The sequence below is a fragment of the Cetorhinus maximus genome, chromosome 23 (genome assembly GCF_964194155.1).
Source record: "Cetorhinus maximus chromosome 23, sCetMax3.hap1.1, whole genome shotgun sequence".
In the NCBI taxonomy this organism is placed as follows: domain Eukaryota; kingdom Metazoa; phylum Chordata; class Chondrichthyes; order Lamniformes; family Cetorhinidae; genus Cetorhinus; species Cetorhinus maximus.
This window is the reverse complement of record NC_135901.1, coordinates 45,408,401-45,422,864: the sequence shown is the minus strand read 5'-3', so window position 1 is coordinate 45,422,864 and position 14,464 is coordinate 45,408,401. Positions and strand designations below refer to the sequence as shown.

The 14,464-nt window shown below is 44.5% G+C and overlaps 4 non-coding genes across 4 annotated transcripts; 3 read left to right on the top strand and 1 right to left on the bottom strand.

The window, feature by feature from the left end:
• Nucleotides 1-840: 840 nt before the first annotated feature.
• Nucleotides 841-913, top strand: trnak-cuu (transfer RNA lysine (anticodon CUU)). The gene has a single exon. It is a non-coding gene; the product is annotated as a tRNA-Lys (tRNA).
• A 1,089-nt stretch (nucleotides 914-2,002) lies between these two features.
• On the bottom strand, nucleotides 2,003-2,074 carry trnae-uuc (transfer RNA glutamic acid (anticodon UUC)). Its single transcript has one exon. It is a non-coding gene; the product is annotated as a tRNA-Glu (tRNA).
• A 5,337-nt stretch (nucleotides 2,075-7,411) lies between these two features.
• Nucleotides 7,412-7,493, top strand: trnas-uga (transfer RNA serine (anticodon UGA)). The gene has a single exon. It is a non-coding gene; the product is annotated as a tRNA-Ser (tRNA).
• A 2,672-nt stretch (nucleotides 7,494-10,165) lies between these two features.
• trnas-uga (transfer RNA serine (anticodon UGA)) lies at nucleotides 10,166-10,247 on the top strand. Its single transcript has one exon. It is a non-coding gene; the product is annotated as a tRNA-Ser (tRNA).
• The last annotated feature ends 4,217 nt before the right edge of the window (nucleotides 10,248-14,464 follow it).

Below are 14,464 nucleotides of genomic sequence, written 5' to 3'. Positions count from 1 at the left end.
GAAGACTCCCGAAACGTTGCTGACTCCATTGAGAAAACAATTAGACCGACCATACACCGATATCTAACCCATTGGAAATTCATCAAGTTATTGGATTGAAACAAACCCATCAATTATTCACTCTTCCTCAGCTCCACAGTGAGTGAGACAGGGAAAAGCAGAAAAGCAGCAATATTCCGTCCCCGCACTCTCCAATCACCCGCTGCCAGCAGAAAGCGGCGACTGCAGCTTCAATCAGCGGGTTACTGCACATCCCTGGGACACAAGATACTCCAACCCGGGCCAAACCTCCCAATACACCGAGCACAGGCTCAGGAAAACACAGGTAGATTATATCCCGGTCACTAAACCTCCGAGCAGCATTTACAGAATACCCGAGTGAGTGAGTCACAAATAAAAGTCACACCAACTTTCTAATTCTTTTCACCGTAAAATTCCTTCATTTTATTGAAAAGCTGACTGTTGTGAATCTGAAAATGAGCACCATGGGATTTGTGTTACCGAGTGACTTGTTTTCCATTGTTTGTCCGTCAGGTTTGCAATTCAGTTTGTGTTGGATGTTGAAGCGAATCTGATTTCAAAATGAGGTCACAAAGCAGGTAAATATTAAATCCAGGCGAAAATCCTGAGGAAAATGGATCACAGTATTTGGAAGGAGGTGCAGATAAGAAGTGGAAGATGTGAATGATGTTATTGGTGATTGAGAGGAATGCATTACAACCTTGGGGCATTTGTAGGCCGATTATGTTCCACACCTTAAAAGCCAGAACAAACTGAGGCACCAGGTGGAAAGCAGCAGGTTTCTCCATGTATGTTGGCATATGGAGCAACTTTCTATATGCCCGGCTAGCTCAGTCGGTAGAGCATGCGGCTCTTAATCTCAGGGTCGTGGGTTCGAGCCCCACGCTGGACGCTATGATATTTAGAAAAGCCAAATAAAATTCGTGCGGCTTGTTCCTCTCACCAGCTGTGACGTATTTCCATCGTTCGCAGTAATTTGCTTTTATCTTTTTACTTTTAAAATCTTGCTGCTTGAAATAAACACCAATTGCTGTGTCTCCTGTGAAACTTACAAGACAGACATTCACCACTGAAAGAAACTGACATACATCAAATTCAATGCATGTCGCATCTCTTTCTGCTTCTGTCTCTGCCTCGCCTCCAGCTCCCTCTGCCCGTCCTGCTCCCAGGTCAATTAGCTGTTGCTTGATGCCGACACAATCAATTCGTGGGAATGGATAAAACTCGTGGAAGAGACACCTGGATCCCACCTTCCTGGTTCTCCCAGATACTGATTACAGGAATGTGCCCAGTGCCGATTATCTCTCCCAGTTGTTCATCTTTTTAATTGATTTTCACACTGGATTTCAATGTGAAGAAAGCAGAGCTGTGATAAGCTTATATTGTTCAGCAGATGTACTGCAAGAAGGTACATGACAGGCTGATGATAACAGTGATCTTTGGACGCGGTGAGCTCCAGGGAAGGATTGGCACCATTGATGTGTCGCTCAATTAGTCTCGTGACAAATTTCGTGCTGGAAATGGCAAGAAAACTCGCAGAATTTGCTCCGTGTTTTCGTTTCAATAGAGACGAATACAAGGTAAGAAAGAATACCTCGCTGGTGTGGGTTATAAAATGGCAGAATGACCCGTGCTGTTGGGAACCATAAAATTATAGAAAGTAACAGCACAAAGAGGCCATTCGGCCGGGCGCGCTGCTTTCAAAGAGCAGGAGTGATTGGTTGATCCATCAGGAGTGATATTTGTGCCAATGCAAACAGTAGGCAGCAAAATTCATACTTGTCCCACCTATATTTTGCTTCACACCAACAATTCTATAGTCAGTGCTCCTCTCCTCTTTCTTCATTCCCTCACTCCACTTGAACCAAGTGTGATGTTTTCCAGCTCTTGAACTCTCACTCCTCTGATTCTGGTGGAGCTTTTAAACCTTTCCAGTCAATGAGTGATCAACACCCGTTCCGAAAAACTCAATAAGTGGACATTCCCTGACCGGGAATCGAACCCGGGCCGCGGCGGTGAAAGCGTCGAATCCTGACCACTAGACCACCAGGGAAGCTATGCTAACGTTTTCCGATTTGGCTTAACTACGCTGCTTTTGCCTATTGTTTTTCAGTTCAGATCACTTTCACCACAAAACTGCCTGTTTCGGTTCAAGATAAACGACTTCGTCATCCAATGAAAACAATGGTTGCTGTGAGCTGGAATATGAAATTGACAGTGAGGTGAAATAGCCCCCAAGCTGCTCATGTGTAACTTTCAATTTCCAAAACCCTCCACCCTATTCGCTGTTGGTCCAATGGAAGCGCCGATTCCTGGTCACTGGACATCATTTGGATTATGGAGGCAACTTTTGACATTTTTTTTTCATTCCCGATCTCTTTCATCAGAGACAACTTTCTCCGACCAAATGGTCTGTGTCAGATGAACACAAGAGACTTCTTCACCAATGAGTAGTACCTTTGCTGTTAGCTGGAACATGAAATCGATACTTTCCTCCTTTAAGACAGTTCTTAAAGTCTCCCTCTTTGACCGAGCTTTTAGTCATCTGACCGAAAAGAGGCTCAGTGTCACACTTTGTTATATAACGCTCCTGGGGAACGCCTTCTGACGTTTCATTAGGTTAAAGGCGCTTTATAAATATAATTTGTTGTTGTTGTAGGATAAATATAGAAAGGGCCAATTTCCTGTTTTATCTTTCACGCTGATGCTTATCTCAGCGAGATTGTAACATGAATTCGCACAACTAATGCGAATGAAGTTTGCGACGTTAAAAACGTTTTCACCCCCTCAGGGAACTGAGCCACATTGACAATCGCAGAGAAACAGACACACAGGGATATACACCGAAAGTGACAGAGTCTTAAGGAGAGACACAGGCCCAGAAAGCAAGAGTGTCACCAACTTGGCTCCGTGTTTGTTCCATTTCCGAAAGCAAATTCCCTGAATGCTGACAAATGAATGGGAATCAGAAAATACGGACGTATTTGGATAGATTTCCTTCTAATTAACTGATAATTAATTTGGTTAAAATCAAAAATGGTGAAAACTTTAGTCAGCAGGATTCCAACCCTTGTGTTCATATTTCCAACAAACGTTAATCATCGAACTTTCGCTCACACTGAAATGAAAACGCTTGGATAACGCTCTTGCCATGTTTCAAACCGCAGCTCCATCATATGTGAAGCGAATATGACCCCACTCGCCTCTATCAACCCTGCGCTGTAAAGAGCCCAATGGAGCTGTCTGCAATGTTAAGCGGTGACGTCATGCAGCAGCGCTTTGGGCCTTTATGTGTAGGCGAACATTTTGGGTCCAGTGACCACAATGTCATTAGGTTTAAGTTAATTATGGATACGGATAGGTGTGGTCCTCGAGTTGAGATTCCAAATTGGAGAAAGGCCAAATTTGTGGAAATGAGAAAGGATCTAGGAAGAGTGGATTGGGATAAGTTGTTTTCTGGCAAGGATGTGTTCAGTAAGTGGAAGGCATTCAAGGGCGAAATTTTGAGAGTGCAGAGTTTGCATGTTCCTGTCAGGATTAAAGGCAAAGTTAACAGGCATAGGGAACCTTGGATTTCAATGGATATTGGCGATCTAGTTAAGAAGGTGTATAGCAGGTATAGGCAACAAGGAACAAATGAGGTACTTGTAGAGTATAGGAAATGTAAGAAAATACTAAAAAAGGAAATCAGGAAGGCAAAAAGAAGACATGAGGTTACTTTGGCAGATAATGCGAAGGTAAACCCGAAGGGTTTCTACAACTATATTAAGAGTAAAAGGATAGTAAGGGACACAGTTGGTCCCCTTGAATATCAGAGTGGTCATCTATGTGTGGAGCCTCACGAGATGGGGGAGATCTTAAACAGTTTTTTTTTTGCAACAGTATTTACTCAGGAAACTGGCATAGTGTATAAGGAAGGAAGGGAAACAAGCAGTAGTGTGATGGAACATATAGAGATTAAAGAGGAGGAGGTGCTTGCTGCCTTACAGTGAATAAATCCCCCGGGCCTGACATGATATTCCCTCGGACCTTGAGGGAGACTAGTGTAGAACTTGCAGGGGCCCTGGCAGAAATATTTAAAATGTCCTTAGCCACGGGTGAGGTGCCGGAGGATTGGAGGGTAGCTCATGTTGTTCCGTTGTTTAAAAAAGGCTCCAAAAGTAAACCAGGTAATTAAAGGCCAGTGAGCCTGACGTCAGTAGTAGGTAAATTATTGGAATGTGTTCTGAGAGATCGGATATACAATTATTTGGACAGCCAAAGACTGATTAAGGATAGTCAGCATGGCTTTGTGCGTGGTAGGTCGTGTTTAACGAACCTTGTAGAGTTTTTCGAGGAGGTTACCAAGAAAGTAGATGAAGGAAAGGCTGTGGATGTTGTCTACATGGACTTTAGTAATTTTGACAAGGTCCCACATGGGAGGTTAATTCAGAAGGTTCAGACACTTGGTATCCATGGAGAGGTTGTAAACTGGATTCTAAATTGGCTGTGTGGGAGAAGACAGAGAGTGGTAGTGGATGATTGCCTCTCAGACTGGAGGTCTGTGACTAGTGGTGTGCCTCAGGGATCTGTGCTGGGACCATTGTTGTTTGTTGTCTATATCAATGATTTGGATGATAACGTGGTAAATTGGATCAGCAAGTTTGCTGATGACACTAAGATTGGAGGCGTTGTGGACAGCGAGGAAGACTTTCAAAGCTTGCAGAGAGATCGGGACCAACTGGAAAAATGGTCCAGAAAATGGCAGATGGAATTTAATGCGGAAAAGTGTGAGGTGTTGAATTTTGGAAGGACAAACCAAGGTAGGACATACACAGTAAATGGTAGGGCACTGAGGAGTGCGGAGGAACAAAGGGATCTGGGGGTTCAGATACATAATTCCCTGAAAGTGGCGTCACAGGCAGACAGGGTTGTAAAGAAAGCTTTTGGCATACTGGCCTTCATAAATCAAAGTATTGAGTATAGGAGTTGGGATGTTATGGTAAGGTTGTATAAGACATTGGTGAGGCCAACTTTGGAGTACAGGAACGATATCAGTAAGTTTGAGAGAGTGCAGAGAAGATTTACTAGGATGTTGCTGGGTCTTAAGGAGTTGAGTTACAGGGAAAGATTAAACAGGTTAGGACATTATTCCTTGGAGCGTAGAAGAATGAGGGGAGATTTGATAGAAGTTTACAAAATTATGAGGGGTATAGACAGAGTAATTGCGAGTAGGCTCTTTCCACTTAGATTAGGAGAGATCAACACGAGAGGACATGGCTTTAGGGTGAAAGGGGAAAAGTTTAGGGGGAACATTAGGAGGAACTTCTTCACTCAGAGAGTGGTGAGTGTGTGGAACGAGCTACAATCTGACGTGGTAAATGCGGGCTCACTCTTAAGTTTTAGAAATAAATTGGATAGATACATGGATGGAAGAGGTCTGGAGGGTTATGGACTGCGTGCAGGTCAATGGGACTAGCGGAATAATATTTCAGCACAGTCTAGACGGGCCTAATGGCCTGTTTTCTGTACTGTAATGTTCTATGGTTCTATGGAATTCGGCTGTTCTCATTAGGAATGCTGGAGACAGACTGATCAACAATGTCATCATCAAATGGAACAGCGCAGTAAGAGGACCTTCCACCCATGGTGTCTATGTCAGTTTTGTAGAAAGAGCTTTACAATTAAAGGCAATTTTCTTCTCTTTCTCCTTAACCCTGTGTTTTTCGCTTTCAAGCCATTGCTCAATTACTGTTTGGAAATTCGGTGTTAAGAAAACCAATATTGAAAGCTTCAGCTGGTTCCTCACCTGAGCAAATACGTCAGCCTTGCTCCAGGGACTGCCGTTTGCAGTGCTTTACTTTGGTCAGAAGTTCAAAGCAATATAATTTGCAGGTTAACTTGGATTTTTTTTTTATTCATTAACATGATGTGGGCTTCGCAGTCTGGGCCAGCATTTATTGTCCATCCCTAATTGCCCTTGGGAAGGTGGTCTGCCTTCTTGAACCACTGCAGTCCATGTTGTGTAGGTACTTCCACTGTGCTGTTAGGAAGGGAGTTCCAGGATTTTGACCCAGTGACAGTGAAGGAACGGCAATATATTTCCAAGTCAGGATGGTGAGTGAATTGAAGGGAAACTTCCAGGTGATGATGTTCCTATCTATCTGCTGCCCTTGTCCTTCAAGCTGGTAATGGTCCTGGGTTTGGAAGCTACTCTCTTGGAAGCCTTGGTGAATTCCTGCAGTGCATCTTGTAGAGGGTACACACTGCTGCTACTGTGCATCAGTGGTGAAGGGAGTGAATGTGGATGTGGTGCCAGTCAAGTGGACTGCTTTGCCCTGGACGGTGTCCAGCTTCTTCAGTGTTGCGGGGGCTGCAAGCATCACACTCCTAACTTTTGCCTTGTAGATGGTAGACAGGCTTTGGGGAGTCAGGAGGTGGGTTACACGTTGCACGATTCCTAATGTCTGACCTCCTCTTGTAGCCACAGTGTTTATATGGCTAGTCCGGTTCAGTTCCTGGTCACTGGGAACCCCCAGGATGTTGATAGTGAGGAATTCAGTGATGGTAATGCCATTGAACATCAAGAGGCGATGGTTGGATTCTCTCGTGTTGGAGATGGTCATTGCCTGACACTTGTGGGGTGCGAATGTTACTTGCCACTTGTCAGCCCAAGCCTGGATATTGCCCAGGTCTTGCGGCATTTGGACATGGACTGCTTCAGTATCTGAGGAGTCGGGTATGGTGCTGAACATTGTGCAATCATCAGCTAACTTCGCCACTTCTGACCTTATGATGGATGCAAGTTCATTGCTGAAGATGGTCGGGCCGAGGACACTATCCTAAGGAACTCCTGCAGTGATGTCCTGGAGCTAAGATGACTGACCTCCAACAACCACAACCTTCTTCCTTTGTGCTAGGTATGACTCCAACAAGCGGAGAGTTTCCCCCTGATTCCCATTGACTCCAGTTGTGTTCGGGCACCTTGATACCACACTTGATCAAATACTGACTTGATGTCACCTCATCTCGGGAGTTCAGCTCTTTTGTTTGTATTTGAACCAAGGCTGTAATGAGGTCAGGAGCTGAGTGGCCCTTACGGAACCCAAACTGCGCATCAGTGAGCAGGTTATTGCGAAGTCTGTGCCACTTGATAGCACTATTGATGACCCCTTCCATTACTTTACTGATGATGGAGAGTAGACTGATGGAGGGGTAATTGGCTGGGTTGGATCATTCTCACTCTTTCTTTCCCAGTTTGGTCGGGAGAACGAGCAGAGACAGTGTAAATTGCAGGGTTCCGGGGAAAAGATCAGGTAATGGCAGTGACAGGACGGGCAGAAAGACCGCTTTCTCCGCTGTAACCATTACATGATTTCATACAAATAATAGTAGCAGGGAACCAGCTTCTGTAGTCGTGGCCGAGTGGTTAAGGCGATGGATTTGAAATCCATTGGGGTTACCGCGCGCAGGTTCGACTCCTGCCGACTACGTTTCTCATTATTTTGGATTTTATCGACGCACAGACAGAGCTAATTATCGTTTGAATCGAGGGAAAGCGATCCAAACACACCCGTGTTCTCTTGTTTCCGTTTATTTGTCAGCCTTCTGCAAATCTCCAGTTGGAAATGGAAAATAAAACGGAGCCAATTTGGTGACATGATTTCACTGTGGCATTTGTCTCTCCTTAGGCCTCTGTCACTCTCGGTTTATACCTGTCTGTGTTCCTCTGTGTGGGTCAATGCGGTTCAGTTCCCTATAACACATTTTTACGAGCACAAAATGTATTCACATTAGTTGTGCAACTTCACATTACAATGTTACAGTGAAAAATATCAGGATGAAAGAGACAAGAGTAGTTTGTCTCTTTCTATGTATGGACTACAACAACAACTTACATTTATAAAGCTCCTTTTTCCTAATGAAACGTCACAAGGCGTTCCCCAGGAGCATTTTATCACGAAGTGTGACACTGAGCCACATATTCGGTCAGATGACTAAAAGCTCGGTCAAAGGGAGAGGCTTTATGAACTGTCTTAAAGGAGGAAGGTATCGATTTCATGTTCCAGTGAACAGCAATGGTTCTTCTCATTGGTTGAAGAGGACACTTGTTTTCAACCGACACAGATCATTTGGTCAAAGAAACTTGTCTTTGGTGAAGTTTGTAAAAGTAAACTCCACTATAGTTTGGCGGCCTATAAACAGCGCCCATCAATGTTTGCTGCCTCTCGCTGTTTCTTAGCTCCACTCAAACTGATTCTACATCTTGATCCTTTAATCTAAGATCCTATCTCACGAATGTACCGATCTCGTTCCTTATTAACAGCGCAACCCCGCCTCGTTTTCCTTTTTGCCCATTCTTCCTAAATGACGAATATCCTTGAATATTCAGATCAACCAATCACACTGCTCTTTGAAAGCAGCACATAGGCCCTCTTTCTTTGCTGTAATTTTCTGTCACTTGTTGTTTCCTAACACCACGGTTAAGATTAGCTTTCTTATCTTCCATGTGATGCATTGAATTCAAGACAATGGGAAAATTCAGTGAGTTTTCTTTTTGGAGCACAGAATTTGGAACCGGACTCGTTGAACGACATATAAATGACCTCAAACATAAGATGCAGCTCACCGAGTCCAAACAGGCACCGTGATCATCAGCCTGTTATGTACATTCTTGCTGTACATCTTCTGAGCTATAACCTGATCACAGCTCCACTTTCTGCACATGACAGTGTGAAAATATTCACAATTTCAAATCTTAACAACGTGCCAACGTGCATATTTGTGACTTTCTGTGTGTGTCAATGTCGTTCAGTTTCCCATTTTCACCACCCAAACATTATCCATCTTAGTTCTCTGACTTCATATCAGCAAAAAAAAAAAAAAAATAGCAGTTAGCAAGACATTTCCCTCTTTTCTTTGAGTGGAGACTGTTCAGCAACTAAACTTCTGGATGTTACAAAGCGGAGGGTGATTGAAGTTTTCACATGATCTTATTAAGTCGCTGAGAATGCTGGAGGGGCCGAATGGCCAATTCCTGATCATAATTTTTTTACATTCTAATTCAGTGTCAATGTTGGTGAAGACAATGTTTGTGTCTAATCTGAATGTGGTAGTGAAGCCGAGCAGGATCAGCCGCTGGTTCAGGTTTCGATCTCTCTGGTGATTTGGGCTTTACTCCCACCGCTGCCAAACTTTCTGGTGCTTTGTTATTTGAGACGCTTCCCAAAAAATCTCCGTGCGGTGAAGGGGCAGCTGAGCTGTGCAGTGTTGTATTTCAGTTGGAAGAATGAGGAGAGACAGTGTAAATCCCAGGGAGACTGGGAAAAGGTGGGACAATGACACGGACTGGAAGACCTTCTTTCACTGGAACTCCCTGTATTCATTCTATTATTTTAAACAAACAACATGCAGCCTTTACCCAGTTGTCCTGGCCGAGTGGTTGAGGCGTTTTTCCACGTGGTTCGAATCCTGCCAACTCCCCTTCTTCTCATTCCTGATTGACACAAACTGTCTGCAGAATAAATTATAGGTCAAATGAAAAAAGAAAACCACCCAAACACCCCCGTGTTTCTTACTTCAGTTCATCTGCAAATATTCACTACATTTGCAGTCTGAAATGGAACAATAATTGGCCAAGTTGGTGACATCCTTGCTTTCTGGGTGTTTGTCTCTTCTTCGGCCTCTGTCACTCTCGTTCTTTGTGTCGGTGTGGGTTCCTCTGTGTGTGTCAATGCGGTTCAGTTCCCCGAGGGGATGGACACATATTCACCAACACAAACTTGACTAAAATTGGTTGTGCAACTTCTTATTAAACTGTCAAAGAGAAAAATATCAGGATGAACGATGCAATTAGAGTTTGCAATGTTTGGAAGGAGGTGCAGCAAAGAAGTGGAAGATGTGAATGATGTTATTGATGATTGAGAGGAATGTATTACAACCTTGTGGATTTTATAGGTCGATTACCTTCCACAGTTTGAAATTCAGAACAAGCTGAGGCTCCAGGAGGAAACAACATTGATCTCCCTGAATTTTCACATAGGAAATAACGCGCGTGCAAGTCCGGCTAGGTTGTGACAGAGACAGGGCGGGCAGAAGGTCCTCTTTGTCTGCTGTAACCATTCTATGACTTCATATAAATAATACAGGCTTACTGCCAACATCTGTAGTCGTGGCCGAGTGGTTAAGGCGATGGACTTGAAATCCATTGGGGTTACCCCGCGCAGGTTCAAATCCTGCCGACTGCGTTTTCTATTATTTCTGATTTTAACCATTGTAAATGGAATCGACATTTTCACAACACCTGCAGTAGCAAAGATTGACCAGTGGGTGGCAGTGTAACCGTGATTGCTCACATCACATGAAGCAGACGCGGTCTCAATTATTACTGCATTTGGCACTGTCTCTGTTCATATTAACTTAGGGAGGTGTCAGCTGTGGCTCAGTTCATAGCACCCTCGCCTTTGAATCAGAGGGTTGTGGGTTCATGTCCCACTCCCGGAAACCAAGAACTGTGATTGTACTCGAAAAGAGCTGCAATCTGTGACTTTTGATAACTCGAAAGAGTTTCATATTAACTTAGACGCCGTTTCTGTTTCTATTGCACTAGGACATGTCTCTGATCATATTAGAGAAGGTCATCTCTCAGTTCTTTCTGTAATTGGTTCAATCTCAGTTGTTAATATACTGGACTAGGGCCACAATACAGTTGGCATGATCTCAGTCATGAATGCACTGAAGCAGGTCTCGGCTAAAGTTACAATAAGCCATGCCCCAGTTGGCACTGCACTAGAGCTTGTCTCTGGTTATAGAAAACTAGAACATGTTTTTATTTGCATTTCACAAGACTCTGTCTCAGCTAGTACTCCAGTAGAACCTGCAACGTGTCTATCAAACTGGACCCTGACTCAGGTGATGCTGCACCAATACATGCCTCCATTCATATCACACAATTCCCTGTTTCTGTTGTTATTGTCCTAAACCATTACTCTCTTACTGCTGTTTTGGTGCATGTCTCTGTTTTTATTGATCTCGTACCTTTGCCGGTATTTAATTCACCAGACACTGCGTCAGTTGATCTGAAAAAGAGCCCTGAATTATGTGAAGCTGCACTAGACCGTGTATCAGTTTTCTTAAACTGGATCCGGTCAGTGTTATTGCTACACTAGGCTGGTTCGTATTACACAAGATCCTGTCTCAATTATTACTGCACTCGGCACTGTCTCACTTATGTTTCACTAGGTCGCGGCGCTGCTTATAACACACTCAATCATGTCTGCACTTATATTCCTCTAGACCGTATTTCAGAACAATTTACACTAGACTCTGTATCAGCCTGTATTACACTCGAGCTTGTCTGTCTTTATAATTAAAATGGATCCTGTCTTTGCAGAGACTTTGTCTTTGTACCTCTGTCTCTGCTTCTATTCCACTCTCCCTTTCCCTGTTTTTACTCCACAAGATCATGTCTGTCTCTCTTACACTGGTGGCAGTCTCAGTTATTACGACTTAGACTCTCTCTGGGAAGCAATTACTCTGTGCCCTGTGACTGAAATAATTGCCCTATTTCACTTGATGTTGAGTCAGGCCCTGTATCGGTAACTATTGCACTCGACCCATCTCCGCTATTACAGCAGTAGACCTTGTCTATGTTAATATAGCACTCGTCCCCGCCCCTGTTATTCGTGCACTAGGTCACATCTTTGCTTAAGTAACATTAGATTTTCTCTCTAGTAATGCTTCTGCTTAAATTGCACTAGGCCCTGTCTCAGTAATTACCACACTAGGCTCTGTCTCTGGTTTTACTACACTATTCTATGTCTCTATAAGGTGAACGTTGAGTTAGAAATGGGCCTCTGACTTTGGCCTAAAACTACAGGCTTTCACTGTTTGTTCCGCGCAGCTCCTAATATTCAGTTTCATTACAGCCAACAGTATTACATATGAGACATCACCTGTTCTGTGTGTTGGTTTGAAAAGAAATCATGCTGCATCATTCCACAAATATAAAAGATTTATCCTCACAAGAATGTTTCATTTTATTTTATTTTCTCTTATTCAAACTGGAACTACAGATCGTCAAATAACGTAAATATTCATTGATAGTATATTCTGTTGTGTGCTCTTGTTTAGAAATTCATGTCATACCAAACATTTCTTTGCTAAGAGGGGCACGTTTGTCACCACAATCACGTAATGTCAGTCATATCTCTACCTGAGACAGCGTCTAACTCACTGAAACGTATTGATTTCTATCTCTCAGATAAAAGCAAAATACTGCGGATGCTGGAAATCTGAAACAAAAACAAAAATACCTGGAAAAACCCAGCAGGCCTGACAGGATCTGCGGAGAGGAGCACAGTTGACGTTTCGAGTCCGTGTGACTCTTCTTCAGAACTAAGGAAATGGAGAAATGCGGTGAAATATAAGCTGGTAGTGGGGGGTGGGGCAGGTTGAGCTGGATAGAGGGGCAGTGATAGGCGGAGGCAAAGTAGAAATGTCATAGACAAAAGGACAAAGAGATGTTGACGGTGGTGATATTAGCTAAGAAATGTGCTAATAGGTGACATTAAGGGTAGAAATCAGGACGAGCAAGGTAGAGATAGCCCTAGTGGGGGTGGGGTGGGGTGAAGGGTTCGAAATAGGCTAAAAGGTAGAGATAAAACAATGGATGGAAATACATTTCAAAATAATGGAAATAGGTGGGAAAAGAAAAAAATATATAAATTGTTGGGAAAAAAGGGGGATCGGAATGGGGGTGGAGATGGAGGAGAGAGTTCATGATCTAAAGTTTTTGAACTCAATATTCAGTCCGGAAGGCTGTAAAGTGCCTAGTCGGAAGATGAGGTGCTGTTCCTCCAGTTTGTGTTGAGCTTCACTGGAACATTGCAGCAGGCCAAGGACGGACATGTGGACATGAGAGCAGGGTGGTGTGTTGAAATGGCAAGCGACAGGGAGGTCTGGGTCATGCTCGCAGACAGACCGAAGGTGTTCCGCAAAGCGGTCACCCAGTCTGCGTTTGGTCTCTCCAAAGTAGTGGAAACCGCATTGGGAGCATCAAATGCAGTAGACTAAATTGAGGGAACTGCAAGTGAAATGCTGCTTCACTTGAAAGGAGTATTTTGGCCCTTGGACGGTGAGGAGAGGGGACGTAAAGGGGCAGGTGTTGCACCTTCTGCGGTTGCATGCGAAGTTGCCGTGGGAGGGGGTTGAGGTGTCGGGGGTGATGGAGGGGTGGACCAGGGTGTCACGGAGGGAATGATCCCTGCAGAATGCCACCGGGGGTGGGGTGTGGTGGGGGGGGGTGCGGATGGTGGTGAAGGGAAGATGTGTTTGGTGGTGGCATCGTGCTGGAGTTGGTGGAAATTGCGGAGGATGATCCTTTGAATGCGGAGGCTGGTGGGGTGATAAGTGAGGACAAGGGGGACCCTATCATGTTTCTGGGAGGGAGAAGAAGGTGTGAGGGCGGATGTGCGGGAGATGGGCCAGACACGGTTGAGGGTCCTGTCAACCACTGTGGGTGGAAAACCTCGATTAAGGAAGAAGGAAGACTTGTCAGAGGAATTGTTTTTTAAAGTGGCATCATCAGAACAGATGCGACGGAGGCGAAGGAGCTGAGAGAATGGGATGGAGTCCTTACAGGAAGCAGGGTGTGAGGAGCTGTAGTCAAGGTAGCTCTGGGATTCGGTAGGCTTGTAATGAATATTGGTGGACAGTTTATCACCAGAAATTGAGACAGAGATGTCAAGAAAGGGAGGGGAAGTGTCAGGCATGAACCATGTGACAATGATGGAGGGTTGGAAATTGGAAGCAAAATTAATAAATTTTTCCAGCTCTAGGCGAGAGCATGAAGCAGCACCGAAGCAATCATCGATATACTGGAGAAACAGTTGTGGGAGGGGGCCGGAGTAGGACTGGAACAAGGAATGTTCCACATACCCCATAAAGAGACAAGCATAACTGGGGCCCTTGCGGGTACCCATAGCCACACCTTTTATTTGGAGGAAGTGAGAGGAGTTTAAGGAGAAATGGTTCAGTGTGAGAACAAGTTCAGCCAGACGGAGGAGAGTAGTGGTGGATGGGCATTTTTCGGGCCTCTGTTCGAGGAAGAAGCGGAGAGCCCTCCGAGCATCCCGGTGGGGGATGGAGGTGTAGAGGGATTGACGTCCATGGTGAAGAGGAAGCTGTTGGGGCCAGGGAACTGCAAATTGATGACATGATGTAGGGTGTCAGAGGAATCACGGATGTAGGTGGGAAGGGACTGGACAAGGGGAGAGAGAACGGAGTCAAGATAGCAAGAAATGAGTTCCGTGGGGCAGGAACAGGCTGACACGATCTGTCTGCCGGGACAGTCCTGTTTGTGGATTTTGGGCAGGAGGTATAAGCGGGCCGTCAGAGCTTGGGACACCATGAGGTTTGAAGCTGTGGAAGGAAGATCTCCAGAGGAGATGAGGTCAGTAACAAT